Source organism: Gopherus evgoodei, chromosome 3 (genome assembly GCF_007399415.2).
Source record: "Gopherus evgoodei ecotype Sinaloan lineage chromosome 3, rGopEvg1_v1.p, whole genome shotgun sequence".
Lineage (NCBI taxonomy): Eukaryota > Metazoa > Chordata > Testudines > Testudinidae > Gopherus > Gopherus evgoodei.
Genome location: NC_044324.1, coordinates 105,699,346 through 105,712,973, shown reverse-complemented (window position 1 = coordinate 105,712,973; position 13,628 = coordinate 105,699,346). Strand labels below are relative to the sequence as shown.

The 13,628-nt window shown below is 39.3% G+C and overlaps 1 protein-coding gene across 1 annotated transcript in view; it reads right to left on the bottom strand.

Annotated features, from left to right (window-relative positions):
- The window catches only part of RNF217 (ring finger protein 217), a 137,342-nt gene that overhangs the window by 122,995 nt on the left and 719 nt on the right, over positions 1-13,628 (bottom strand). The gene's annotated exons all lie outside the window — the stretch shown is intronic.

Below are 13,628 nucleotides of genomic sequence, written 5' to 3'. Positions count from 1 at the left end.
TTGCCTGAGGAGGTTGTGAAGACTAGAACTATAACAGGGTTTAAAAGAGAACTAGATAAATTCATAGAGGTTAAGTCCATTAATGGCTAGTAGCCAGAATGGGTAAGGAATGGTGTCCCTAGCCTCTGTCTGTCAGAGGGTGGAGGTTCACTCCCTCTGGGGCACCTGGCATTGGCCACTGTCTGAAGACAGAATACTGGGCTGGATGGAGCTTTGGTCTGACCCAGTATGGCCATTCTTATGTTATGTTCTTATGGGTTTATTTGTAGGTTCTGTAGAGGAGTGGGCATAGACCTTTCTGCTCCTTCCCCCCTCCCCCTATCAAAACCTCTGCACAAGCCTGACCCGTTCTGCCCATTTCACCTCCAGCCTATCCCTGTGCCAGCCCTGTCCCTCCAGCCCCGCCCCATCCCACCTCCTCATCCTAGATTCCTCATCCTATTCCCAGCCTCCTTGTCCATCAAGTTCCCTATCCCCATTCAGTTTTTGTCCCCTCTACATTTCAGTCAGGCCATTCTTCTTCCTCCTCCTCACTACCTGGAAGTCAGCAGGGGAATTATTTGGAGCACAGGAAATCCATGTCTCTCTTATTCTCTGTTCCAGTACCAGATACCACAGCAGCCTAGATCAGCAACTGAAGAGAGTCCTGCTCTATCCCTGTAGCCCTGGGCTGAAGCATATTCCATGCAGACTGAATCCTTGGAGAATTTAGATGCAAAACTAACAAGTCTTTGAGGGTGTGCTAGTGCAATTTTCCAAAGGTTTATAAACTTTTCGAGTTTGGGTGGTTTTTCAAGAGGGAAGGTAAAAGGAACATGCCTGATACAAAGGCAACCCACTACCAAATTTCAAATCCCTGCTCCAAGGCAAGGAGGCACAAAGTGCTTCTCAACCAAATTATTAGAGTTGTTTAAAAAAAATAAAAAAATAAAATAAAATAAAACTAACCACCAAAACATGGGCAAAAAAATCTGTTTCCCATTTTTTGCTAAAATTTCCTCCCAAAAATTCAGTCTAAAGCAGACATCCGGCATGGAAAATTTCAGCTCGAATGGTCAAGTTTGCTAAAGCTATAAGCAACTGAAAAAAAGTCTAATAATAGGAAGTGTCGAACAACCTTAAGCATAGGCTGTGCTGCGAGCCCAGACAACACTGAAGGATCTTTTGCTTACAACGAAGCAAATATGCTTCAATTTTCCTCTGTGACAACAGCTGATGGCTCCATTGAGACAGAAGGTGGCTGATTTTTGTCCTCTGTAACTTGAACAGCTAAGAGCAGATGTGTGGTGAACAATTAATACCACAAAGCAGCAACAGGTTTTTTTGTTGTTCTTTGTTTGTTTGTTTTTTAATAAAGACACCTGACATCAACCTGACTCTGCGGCTAAATATCCCTATAGGCAGCAGATTGAAGTGCAGTACAGTGAAGTTAATTTAACACTCTGCACTAGAAACCATTCTTTTCAGGGGATCTAAATATAGAAGAGAATATAAGAAATACACTGAACATGAGTGAGAGCGTGAACATAAAACATAACTATACAGATAGAAAGATTCACAGTTTTTATATACTAAACTTCCACAGGAAAGGGAATCACAGTTCGTTTTTCATTAATCTATAGCTGCCCTAACTACAAAAAAAAACGAAGAGGGAAACTGTGAAACAGCTGTTTTAACAGAAGATATAAAAATGATTATGAGCAGGATGAATGAGATGTGCCCAAGATTTATATATTTTCCTCTTCAGGGAAAGTCCAGCAATACTATAATTTAGTTCTATTATAAAGCTCTGCTCATGGTTCCGCAAATTTTAGATTTGCGCTTATATTCAGCCACTTTATACTTAAAGAATACAACATATCCTGCCCAAAATTACAGCATTCACTTTTTGAGCACAGAATGAATTTTCTAAGATTAGCCAATTGTAAATTTCTAAAGAGTTAAAATTTAAAAATTGGTCTTTAAGAAATTTTCCCTTCATGGTGCTAAAGAAAAACAAAAATTGAATGTCTTTAAGAGTCAATTTAATCTAATCTGCAGCCAAAACATTACTTTAATTGTAATTATATGATTTTTTTTCCATAGTGTCACTTTAGGACAGAGTTACGGTTGTTCGGGTGCCCTAACCATATTTCCATAACTTAACATGTTTGAATTTCTTTTAAAATTTAATCTTCACTCTGAATTTCTTGCTTTTTAACCATTGGTATTGGTATAATTACAGCATCTCTGGGTTTTTTTTTTAAACCCTTAATTATGTATGTGTTGTTTCATTCCATATTCTTTATGAAAATATTCTTGTAATATGAATATAACTTAACAGATGTACTTTATGCGACATGGGTCTTGTAAGATATCATTGGAAATTTACTGAATGTGATTATGCAATGTGTATGCCTGTATGATTTCTGTATCTGAAGTTAGGAGTATTGACTATGTATCTGTATTTCAATTATGCTACTTTGGATGACGCCCACTGGTAACACGTCAGACACAACAATGCAAAAACCAGACAGATGGCCAATCAGGGAGCACAATGGACTGTCAAAAGGCTTGGGGACACTCCATACTGCCACTGACTCATGGATGCTGTGATATTACAGAGTCAGGTGGGTCTTGTCACTTGATACTAAACATTACCTAGGACTTCCTGTAACTTTCCACTGGATGGAAAGTGGGGGGTCAAGTTTAGGAAACAAAGGATTCTCACCTTATGTAAATGCTATTTAAGTGTGGGGAGGAAGGCAAACAAAACTCCTCCTCCCTATGGTCTATCTGCCCAAGAAGAAAGACTGCTAAAGCCACCTGAAGGGAAGGCGAGGGGGCTGAGCCAGGGGTCCAGTCTGAAAAGGAATATAACAAGAACTCTGAACCACAGAAACTTTGCAACCTGTCTAAAATAACATTTAGGATAAGAAATTACATTGTGTAACCTGTTCCTTAAGTATATTGAGCTTAGCTTGCGTACTTTGGTTTATCTGCTCAGTAATCTGCTTTGTCCTGTCTGTTATCTCTTATATTCACTTAAAATTCATCTTTTTTAGTTAATAAAAACTTATTTCTTGTTTATAATATAACCCAGTTTATGTAATGTCCAGAGTGGATAAAAATCCATGATTTTTTTAAAATCGGGTTTTTGATAAAATGCTCTTTGAGGAAATAACCTATTTAAAGATAGCTTTAATTAAGATGCATTATAGCTCAAAGATATCATCATGGAATATGGATAATAAATTCTAATTCTATAGTATGAAACAATATCATCCATTTTCTGATATAGCTGTAAAACTAATCTGAAAAGTTTTCAAAATAAATCACTTAAAAATGTATAGTGTACACCTTCTAAAAATGAAACCTACATCGATCTCTGAGTTGTGAAGAATATGTATTAAGGTTATAACAACCAACAAGAATGGACTTTTATGTAGAAATCCATGATTAAATCAAGTCTTCCTAACTAGTGATTTAAATCATTTCGATTTAAATCAAATTCACCCTGGTGATTTCTAACGTGGGAGGGAAGTTGTGCATATCTCCCTCCACATTGAGGGAAGGGGCAAATTTAATAAAACCTTTGGGTTTGTACCCCTTAAAAGTAGGGGCACCAGATGTTGGGGCGAACCCCTAAGGCTGAATTTTTCCAGAGCGGATGGATCTCTGTCTCTCTGTGCAGCTGGGTGTGGCCCTGCCTGCGTGTTTGGCTGGAAGAGGCTTGTAAGCCTAGCCAAGCAAGGCCAGATAAAGTGGACCCAGGCTGGCAGAACAGACTGACTCAGTGGCACCCCAGCACAATAGGTGACACCCCAAAGGGCCCAAACCCATTACAATGTGTATTATCAATCTTAACTTCTATTTAATGTAATTTTTATTTCCAGACAAAAACAAGAGCTTACAACAGTGGTGTAATACAGAACACAGTACTTCCTAGTATTATTTGGTATGTTCTCCCCATGCAGCTGTCAGTCTCAGCCTCATAGGATTGCTAGTCATTCATTTGCCCTGTCCTTCTCAAACTTTCCTCCTGCTTTGTCCTAAGTACACCCCCATCTGCCCCAGCCCATTGGTCACTTAATACTTTGTAAACTAGATGATCTCCCTCCACCCCAAATCAAACTTTATGAACATCAGAATATACATTTATCTGAGCATGCTTGCCAAAATTCCATGAGAATGTTGAGTATGAAACAGCATTCCACGTAGCATGGGCCAAATGATTTAAGGGAGCTAGATTGCCAAACCTGATTATAATTCAGACTCACCAATATTTTCTGTTAGTATTTATTGTAATTAATGCAATCATTAGGGTAATTACATAAAGAGTTCTATTAATATCTTCTGTTTTTATAAGCGCATAACTTTCAGAAACATTCTCCTTTAGGGTCAACATTTTCCAAGCCTAATCCCAAACCAGTTATTTCTCCCTTTAAAAATAAAAATGTGGAAAAATCTCTTTACATATCTGAGAGTGCTATAAAAATACTCAACATTTGGCTTTATTTTGCATATCATTTGACTTTCAAGTTCTTGGGTTTAATCCTCAACCATGTCCAATAAGCACTGGGAACATCTATATTAACAGATCTCTTTGTGGGTTCCCAACCTTGGGATCTATTCTAAGCCACCCCCAAACCCAACATAGTTTAGAGCAGTTTCAAGACTGCTAAAACAGCTCCCAGCAGCCCCCAGGACTGTTATGCCAGCCAGCAACCACTGAAGTACAGCACAGTCTGGATACATACTTTCCGGCTTCATATACAGATGAGGAAAGGGCTGTATGGATTACATCTGGATATGCCAGCTGTACATCTGCTGATAATTTCCCCACATCAGCGTAATTCTCAGCTGTTCACGCTGGGTAGCTCTGCATCCACTTTACATCACCAGAGAAGCATAAAGAGGATTTAGTACAAAAGGAGTCACATCAAGCTCATGCAAGCACAACGGAGGCAGTTTTAAATCTAGTCAGTTTTAAAGATCAAGTTAGGCAATACACCTGCTCCCACCTCCCCATCAGCCCACATTGTTTTACAGTCATGTTTTCAGTTTTTCTCCTGCAGTTGTGTCAAAGACCCACATAAACAGGGGGCAGACTGACTCCATAGAGGAAAAAATGAAACAAAAATTATTTTTCCTCCATTTTCTTTCACTTGCAGGATCTTTAAGGGGTCAACTTACTATATAAAAGTATTCAGACTAGAGTATGCCACTTAAGTTGACCTGACAATGTTCCTTTAACATATGAATGAATACACAAGAAAACTCAAAGTAAAACACATCACTAACAAATGGGGGTCCAAAATCTAACTCTCAAAGCTTGATCATCCACAAGTAAACAGAGCAATAAAAACAGCAAGGGTCTTGTACCACAAGATTTACTTGGTTCATTTATGAGGAAAATGATAGTATAGATTTAATTATAATACTTCACATATTTACTAGTGTATTGTACTACAATTTATAGAAATAATGAAATCTCACTAATCTCATTTTAATATTTGCTGAAAATTAGGCAATAAGACTACCAGTTGTGTGTAGTAGTTATCAAGTTTACAGATTAATGAGAAGAGAAAAAAATTAGGTTCTACTGCAAGTGTAATTCTTCACCTCAGTTTCATCCTGTTCATCCACCCAGAACAAATTTAGCCAAGATTTTGTTTTATGAATGGCTGAAGTTATTCATAAATCTTTGTATCAAATGCTTTCACTGTGTCTGGTTTTGTTTTTAAGAGGGAATTCTCAAATAAACACACACCAAATATTCACTCTGACTCAGATTTACAAACCACTAGTAGAGAGGAAGAAGTGAATCATTCATCTATCAGGCTTGTGTGTACACACAGCTTCTAAAATAAAGAAAGCTGAATGCCATGTAAGAGAAGCAGAATGAATACAATATTGAGGTTGAGAAGTCAAGTACACTAATCTCTCCCTTTTTTCCTTCGGTTCTACACTATGCAGAACAAAATTTACAGCCCAAGGGAAGGGTTGTTAACCTAGCTTTCAGCCACCTTTTGCCTCCTGGTCCTGGGGAGCAGCCCTAGGGGTAATTTAATCAGCACTAAGAAGGCTACCCATAGATCGTGCTGCCCAGAAAGAGCATTGCAGTTCCACCTCCTCACTCTCCAGTCCCACCCCAACATGCTACCTATGCTGAGGTTTGCAAGTGGTCATCTTCTTCAGCTCCCATGCCACGGAATTCCTGTGGCCAGATCCATGTTTTCTAGGGTCACCCCCACCTGGCACACAGGCACTGGAATCTTACTCCAATCATCTCCTTCCTATAGCCCCAATGGCTCTGTTTAAAGGCAGTAAACATGATACGGGAAACAGAAGCATTTTCTCAGGTAACCAGTTCCTAATCAACCCTAAAGGATTCCCTGAGAGGTTAGTTAAATATCATGCTCAAGTTTTGGATTGGTAAATTGAGGCAGAGAGAAGGTATGTGACTTACCAAAGGTCACATACAATAAGTCAATATCAGGACCATTATTAGAACTCTGGTCTCATCTGCTAAATTTCTAATGACTAAATCAGTCCACATCTCACTCCCAGTAAATTAACCTCATCTCATCTTTTGGCTTTTACATCTGTAAAACAGAATACTTTGCAGTTGCAGAGTAATTTTTCCATCTGCAGAAAGTGCTCTGCCACATGCTTAAGCATTAGGTGGCACATTCCACAGACAGATTTAGGTGGAATTTGATATATATGTGGTATGGGGTGGCTGTGATTCTTAAGTCTTGTCCTATGCTAGCAAAATTAAACAAAGCAGAAAACAGTCATTGGCAATGAACCAGTGAACACCATTTAACTGCAACTGTAGGAAGAAAAAACCCTGTTCAGCACCATTTCAGAAGCCATGATTAAAAACTTCTGAAAATCTATCACCACAGGCCCCACGCTTCGTCAATAGGAAAATTATGCAGAAACTTTAATGCAATTCTGAAGTCTTTAGACCTTGACATTTCTGCTTACAACTTCAAAGGCCAGGATTTTTCCACCCATTGTCCAGGCAAGGACTTACTCAGAGGCAATCAGTATCTTCTGAAGAGAAGAGCAGATTTTACCATCAGAGACTGTCATTGCCAGGGGTTCAGCTCCTGCAACAATTGGACCAAAACACTACATTTCACAGGTCTATTGTATTCTATTCTGTGTAGATTCTTAAACTGCACTCCTCACGGTAGTGATGATGTCTGTTAAGAGGCTCAAACCAAACTTGATCAAAGACATTTTCCCTTCTTGCCAGCTGTCTTTCCTTTCCCCTTGCTACATGGGGAAGTTAGAAAGTTAGAAGGAGGTTACACTATTTGAACTAATTTCCAAGACCTATTTCCACTCCATCCTGACTTCTCTTCTTTCCCAGGAATTCCTCTCACAAGAAAGTGCTATCGAGACAAAACTTTTTTCTATTCCAGATAGTCTTTGGAGAAGTCCTTTAACAGTACTTGGAAAAGGAGTACTACTTCTTGTTATTTCCTGAGTCCCAAAAGAGGGAACTGCATCTCACTATGTTTGAGACTTTTTAACAAAATTTATCAAGCAGATGAAATTCTATATGGTGATGTTAGCATTTGAGATAACAATGTTGTATCCAGAAGACTAGTCTGAGAGTCTTGATTTGAAGACAGCAAATACTTTAGGTTTTGTGTAGCAGAGCAACACAATTGGGAGAGAAGAGGTGTTTGCCATTTGGACTCTATATAGCCATCCCCAAGGCCCATCACAGAGCATACAGCAGTTAACAGCAGCCCTAAGGAAGCTTGTGTATGTCAATTTCTTAATGACTAGTCAATACTAGACCTCACACCTTAAAGGGCTGCACACTAGGTTCCTAAGATAATTAGCTGTTCTATTTCCTAGGCCTAAGAACCATCCCTCAAAAGCCCACCCTCCTGCAGATGGAGTAGTTAACAGGGACAGCTTCAGACTCCAGATAATGCACCTCCCACTAGACTAGTTACAGGCTATGTTCAAAGTTGCTTTAGCTCAGGACAAATCCTCAGATAACTGAGATTCTGCATCAGACTCCTCAGTCTGAAGGCTTCTTGTTCCTATAATCAAACTCTAGTTGAGATCAATGCAGGATTAACTAAAAAGAGTTCAACTGCCTCAATTTGTAATGTAGACAATCATGGCAAGCACTGAGCATCCTGCAACTTGAATCTCTATGGTTGTGGATAAAAGCACTGCACTGTTGCTGAGGAGTTCCCCTCAACCCAGCCTATCACCAACAATATATGTAATAGACACATCAGGTTTAGATTGCAGAGCTCAGCTGAAACATCTCATAATACAAGGTCTCTAGGGTTAGCAAGAGTCCAGCTGTCGTATTCTTGATAGCTTGTCATGCTGTCTAGCCTGCCTGGCATTTTTATACTGCCTCAAAGTGTTCTTTTTCACAACTTTTAGCAATACTATTGCTGTGTGCCAAGTCAACTGTGAGGATGGGGCTCAGCACAACTACCAAATCAGGAAGCTATGAAGAACTGGAAATTTCCACATTAAAGGCAAAGATAACATCCTCACAGATGACCTCAGCTGTAAGTACAATATCCAGCACAAGTGGCCACTGAAGAGTGCATTGGCAAACCCATGCTCTCAGATAGAAAACTTCTTCAGGTGGACCTATTTGCCGTAGAACTCAATGCAAAATGAAATTCATTCTATTCTGAGGATAGGAAGCATCAAGGATCCTTACTGGATACATTTCTCTTAGACTGGAAACAAACATACCTATACGTGCCCCCTTCAAATTCGTCTCATTCTATCAGATGCAACATGGAGTTAATTACCATCTGAACAAAACGACACTATTCCATAAGACATTCCACGTCTGTCTTGATTTCAGGTTTTGTTTTTCAAATGTCACTTAGCTCTAGCACATTCCAACACTAGCACAGACAAAGCAAACTGTACTTTGACACACACATTAGCTGGTCGAGTTAAAGCTTAGGAGGGAGCCTACATTTCAACTCAATCAGCTAGAACATGAAAAAGTCTAAGTTGCCTTTTCTGTGTTAGTGTAAGAACATGTTAGTTAATAAGTTCTAAAACACAAAAAACAAAACAAAAACCAATGTCTCCGCTAGGGTAAATCTCTAGACTGTTAATAGCATGGAGGGATAGTTCTAGTTGTTAGTAAACTGCCACAAACTGATATGCTATATCAGATGACAGCAACCTTTCATAAGTGGTGTGCCGAGTCTTCATTTATTCACTCTAATTTAAGGTTTCGCGTGCCAGTAATACATTTTAAAGTTTTTAGAAGGTCTCTTTCTAGAAGTCTATAATATATAACTAAACTACGGTTGTACGTAAAGTAAATAAGGTTATTAAAATGTTTAAGAAGTTTCATTTAAATTAAAATGCAGAGCCCCCTCCCCCCCCGACCCAGGCAGTGTGAGTGCCATTGAGAGTGCCACTGAAAATCAGCTTGCGTGCTGCCTTCGGCACGCGTGCCATAGGTTGCCACAGCATAGATGCCTGTGCTATATGAACCAGAAAGGATTCCAGTACCAACAGGTGTTAAAAGTTCCTATTATATATCTCAGATGTTCCCATTATAGAACTACATAAACCCAATAACCGGAGTTTTATCCATACCTTTACACTCCATTACTCCCCGGATTTAGTGACTGTCTGTACTGAGGTAGACTGCATCAGTGCATGTCACAGTTTACACCACTATCTATACAAAGAGCTTGCGTTGGTGCAGCTACACCAAAGGCTAAAAACTGCATTGTAGACAAGACCTTAACCTCCAAATCAGATGCTCTCAGACTGATCGGAATAGCAGTGTCACTGTTAAATTGAGACACCTCAACATCTCCTGTGATTATTTTTTAATCACAGTGGGTATCCTAGTTACTTGCTCTTTACACAGGGCAAGAATTTTATGTTTTAAACAAGGGGAACATTTACTTACTGCAGTAAATATTGTTCTTCACAATGACTGACTGCATGGACCTGCACTCCCTGCCTTCCTTATCAGCATTATTTTAGTCTTACAATTGGTTTTTTATTAGGGATATCAAGCAATTAAATAGATTAACTGCGCAATTAACCAATAATAGAATACGATTTATTTAAATATTTTGGGTGTTTTCAACATTTTCAAATATATTGATCTCAATTATAACAGAATACAAAGTGTACAGCGCTCAATTTACAGTGCAAATACTTGTTATAAAAAAGCAAAAGAAATTGTATTTTTCAATTCACCTCATAAAAGTCCTGTAGTGAATCTCTTTATCATGAAAGTTGAACTTACAAATGTAGAATTATGTACAAAAAACTGCATTCAAAAATAAAACGATGTAAAATTTTAGAACCTGCAAGTCCACTCAATCCTACTTCTTGTTCAGCCAATCGCTCGGTCAAACAAGTTTGCAGGAGATGATGCTGCCCGCTTCTTGTTCACAATGTCACCTGAAAGTGAGAACAGGTGTCCACATGGCACTGTTGAAGCCAGCATGGCAAAATATTTACATGCCAGATGCGCTAAAGATTCACATGTCCCTTCATGCTTCAACCACAGAGGACATGCATCCATGCTGATGATGGATTCTGCTCACTAACTATCCAAAGCAGTGCAGAACAATGCATGTTCGTTTTCATCACCTGAGTCAGATGCCACCAGCAGAAGGTTGATTTTCTTTTTTGGTGGTTTAGGTTCTGTAGTTTCTGCATCAGAGTGATGCTCTTCTAAGACTTCTGAAAGCATGCTCCACACCTCATCCCTCTCAGATTTTGGAAGACACTTCAGATTCTTAAATCTTGGGTTGTGTCCTGTAACTATCTTTAGAAATGTTACATTGGTACCTTCTTTGCGTTTTGTCAAATCTGCAGCTAAAGTGTTCTTAAAATGAACAATATGTGCCGAGTCATCATCTGAGATTACTATAACATGAAATATATGGCAGAATGCAGGTAAAATAGAGCCAGAGACATACAATTCTCCCCTAATAAGTTCAGTCACAAATTTAATGAAAGCATTATTTTTTAACGAGCGTCATTAGCATGGAAGCATATCCTCTGGAATGGTGGGCAAAGCATGAAGGGGTATACAAATGTTTAGCATAGCTAGCATGTAAATACCTTGCAATTAGGGATGTAAAATGTTAACTGGTTAACCAGTAAGCATTAGTCTTACTGGTTAATCTGCCTTAACCACTAACCTCATGGCTTGGTTGCCCACTGACCCCAATGGCGCTGCGCCGACCAGAGCAGCCCCAGTCATGCTGCCCGGCCGGAGCAATGCTGCTCGACCTGTGCAGCCCCAGCCACGCCAGCAGGCCCTTCAATTGGTTCACCACTTGAGATAATGCTGCCCACTTCTTATTTACAATGTCACCAGAAAGTGAGAACAGGCGTTTGCATGAGATTTTAGTATATCGCATTGCAAGTAAGGATTTAAATACTATTTAAAAAGTTAATAGTATTTAAATCCTTACTTGCAATGCGAACTACTAAAATCTCATGCAAATGCCTGTTCTCACTTTCTGGTGACATTGTAAATAAGAAGTGGGCAGCATTATCTCCCCTAAATGTAAGGAAACTTGTATGTCATAGTGATTGGCTGAATGAAAAGTAGGACTGAGTGGACTTGTAGGCTCTAAAGTTTTGCATTGTTCCGTTTTTGAGTGCAGCTATGTAACAAAACAAAAAAAAATCTACCTTCGTAAGTTGCACTTTCACAATAGAGACTGCACTACAGTACTTGTATGAGGTGAATTGAAAAATACTGTTTGTTTATCATTTCTACAGTGCAAATATTTGTAATAAAACATAATATAAAGTGAGCAGTGGACACTTTGTATTTTGTGCTGTAATTGAAATCAATATATTTGAAAACATAGAAAAACATGCAAAAATATTTAATAAATTTCATTTAGTATTCTGTTTAACAATGCAATTAAAACTGATTAATCACAATATTTTAATCACAGAGTTAATTGCGCAAGTTAACTATGATTAATTGACAGCCCTAATTTTTATTTAATAGAAGGAATTGTGCTGCAGTTTGTGTTATAAACACTTTTATATCCACTAATGGGAGTGCAGTGCTGTTGACTGTAAGGATCTGCAGGATGAGGACCAAAGTTTGGAACTCATGCCTCAGAGCATGTCTGTCAGGCAGTCATCTCAAAGAAAAAACCCTATAGTTACTAAGCTAGTTAGCAATTTTGTTAGTTTTAAGGGAAAGTGTCGGGGGAGATTAAGTCAATCATGTCACAGTAAGCAATTTAAATTATAAAGTAACATACTTTTTTTTTTAAATTCAGACTGGGAGACAACAATATGAACATGGAAAACTGGAGAAAGATGGTGTAAGCTCACTAAAATGTGAAGCGTGATAAAGCATGTGGTTGTGCATGATACTTCAGCATTTAAGTAATAAACAGTTACTAAAATAAGCCAATAGCTCTCAGATATTAGTAAAAAAATCATCAAATTTGGAAGCAGTTTGGTAAATACCTTTGTTTGAACAAGGTGGTACAAAGTGTTTCTATACTGGGCTATAAGGCTTCACCTTAGTTTTAAGTAATTTACTGAAAAATTAACCCTGGTGTGCAATTCAACAGTTGTCTGCAGTATGCTGTATGAAATAAACCTGATAAATCTACTAGTATTGCTGATACATACAGACTAGTTTTAAATCCAGCTATGGAGATTCTTTCTGCCATTAGATTAGGATAGGAAAATAGTTTTAAATTATATTTTGATCTAAATACGTAAGAACATAAGAATGGCATACTGGGTTAGACCAAGGGTCCATCCAGCCCAGCATCCTGTCTGCCGGCAGTGGCCAATGCCAGGTGCCCCAAAGGGAGTGAACCTAACAAGCAATGATCAAGTGATCTCTCTCATGTGATCCATCTTCTTCTAACGGCTTGGCTACACTCGATACTTCAAAGCGCTGCCGCGGGAGCAGCAGCGCTTTGAAGTGTGTGTGTGGTCGCGGCGCCAGCGCTTCTCCCAGCGCTGCATGTACTCCACCTCCTCATGGGGATTAGCTTGCAGCGCTGTATCTTGCAGCACTGGGGGGGTGGGGGTGTTTTTTTTCACACTCCTGAGCGAGAAAGTTGCAGCGCTGTAAAGCGCCAGTGTAGCCAAGGCCTAAGTGAGATTGGCAGAGTGAGAGGTTTCCTTTCCCATTTAAGCCTAGCCCAGTTCCACTAGTCACTGAAAAAAGTCACAGGGTCCATACAAAATGACTAATGTACTAGCCAGGGCTGAGTGGAAAGTTTTCATTGGCCTCTGGCAACAGCAGCAAGAGTGAACCAGTCTCTTTCATGTTTTACTGACCTGCTGATATCATCAGGCTGGGATAATTCAAAAGAAAATGAGTTTAAACTTTAGAGCATCTTCAACCTACACACACAAATCCTTTGGCCACTGAGGGGAAGTGTGTGCACACCTCCAGAATGTCCAGCTCCAGTGAACAGCAAGTCCTGCTACACATGAGAGAGGGAGCAGCCCTGTACCCAGTCACTTCAGAAAAAAATACTAAGTTTTAACTATGTTGGGGGTCTAAGAAATGGGATAGGAAAGGGGGCGCGAAGCTTGCCCTAATGGCAGGGCTCTCGCAACTAGGCTGACAGCTTGGATGCTCAGGAGGGCAA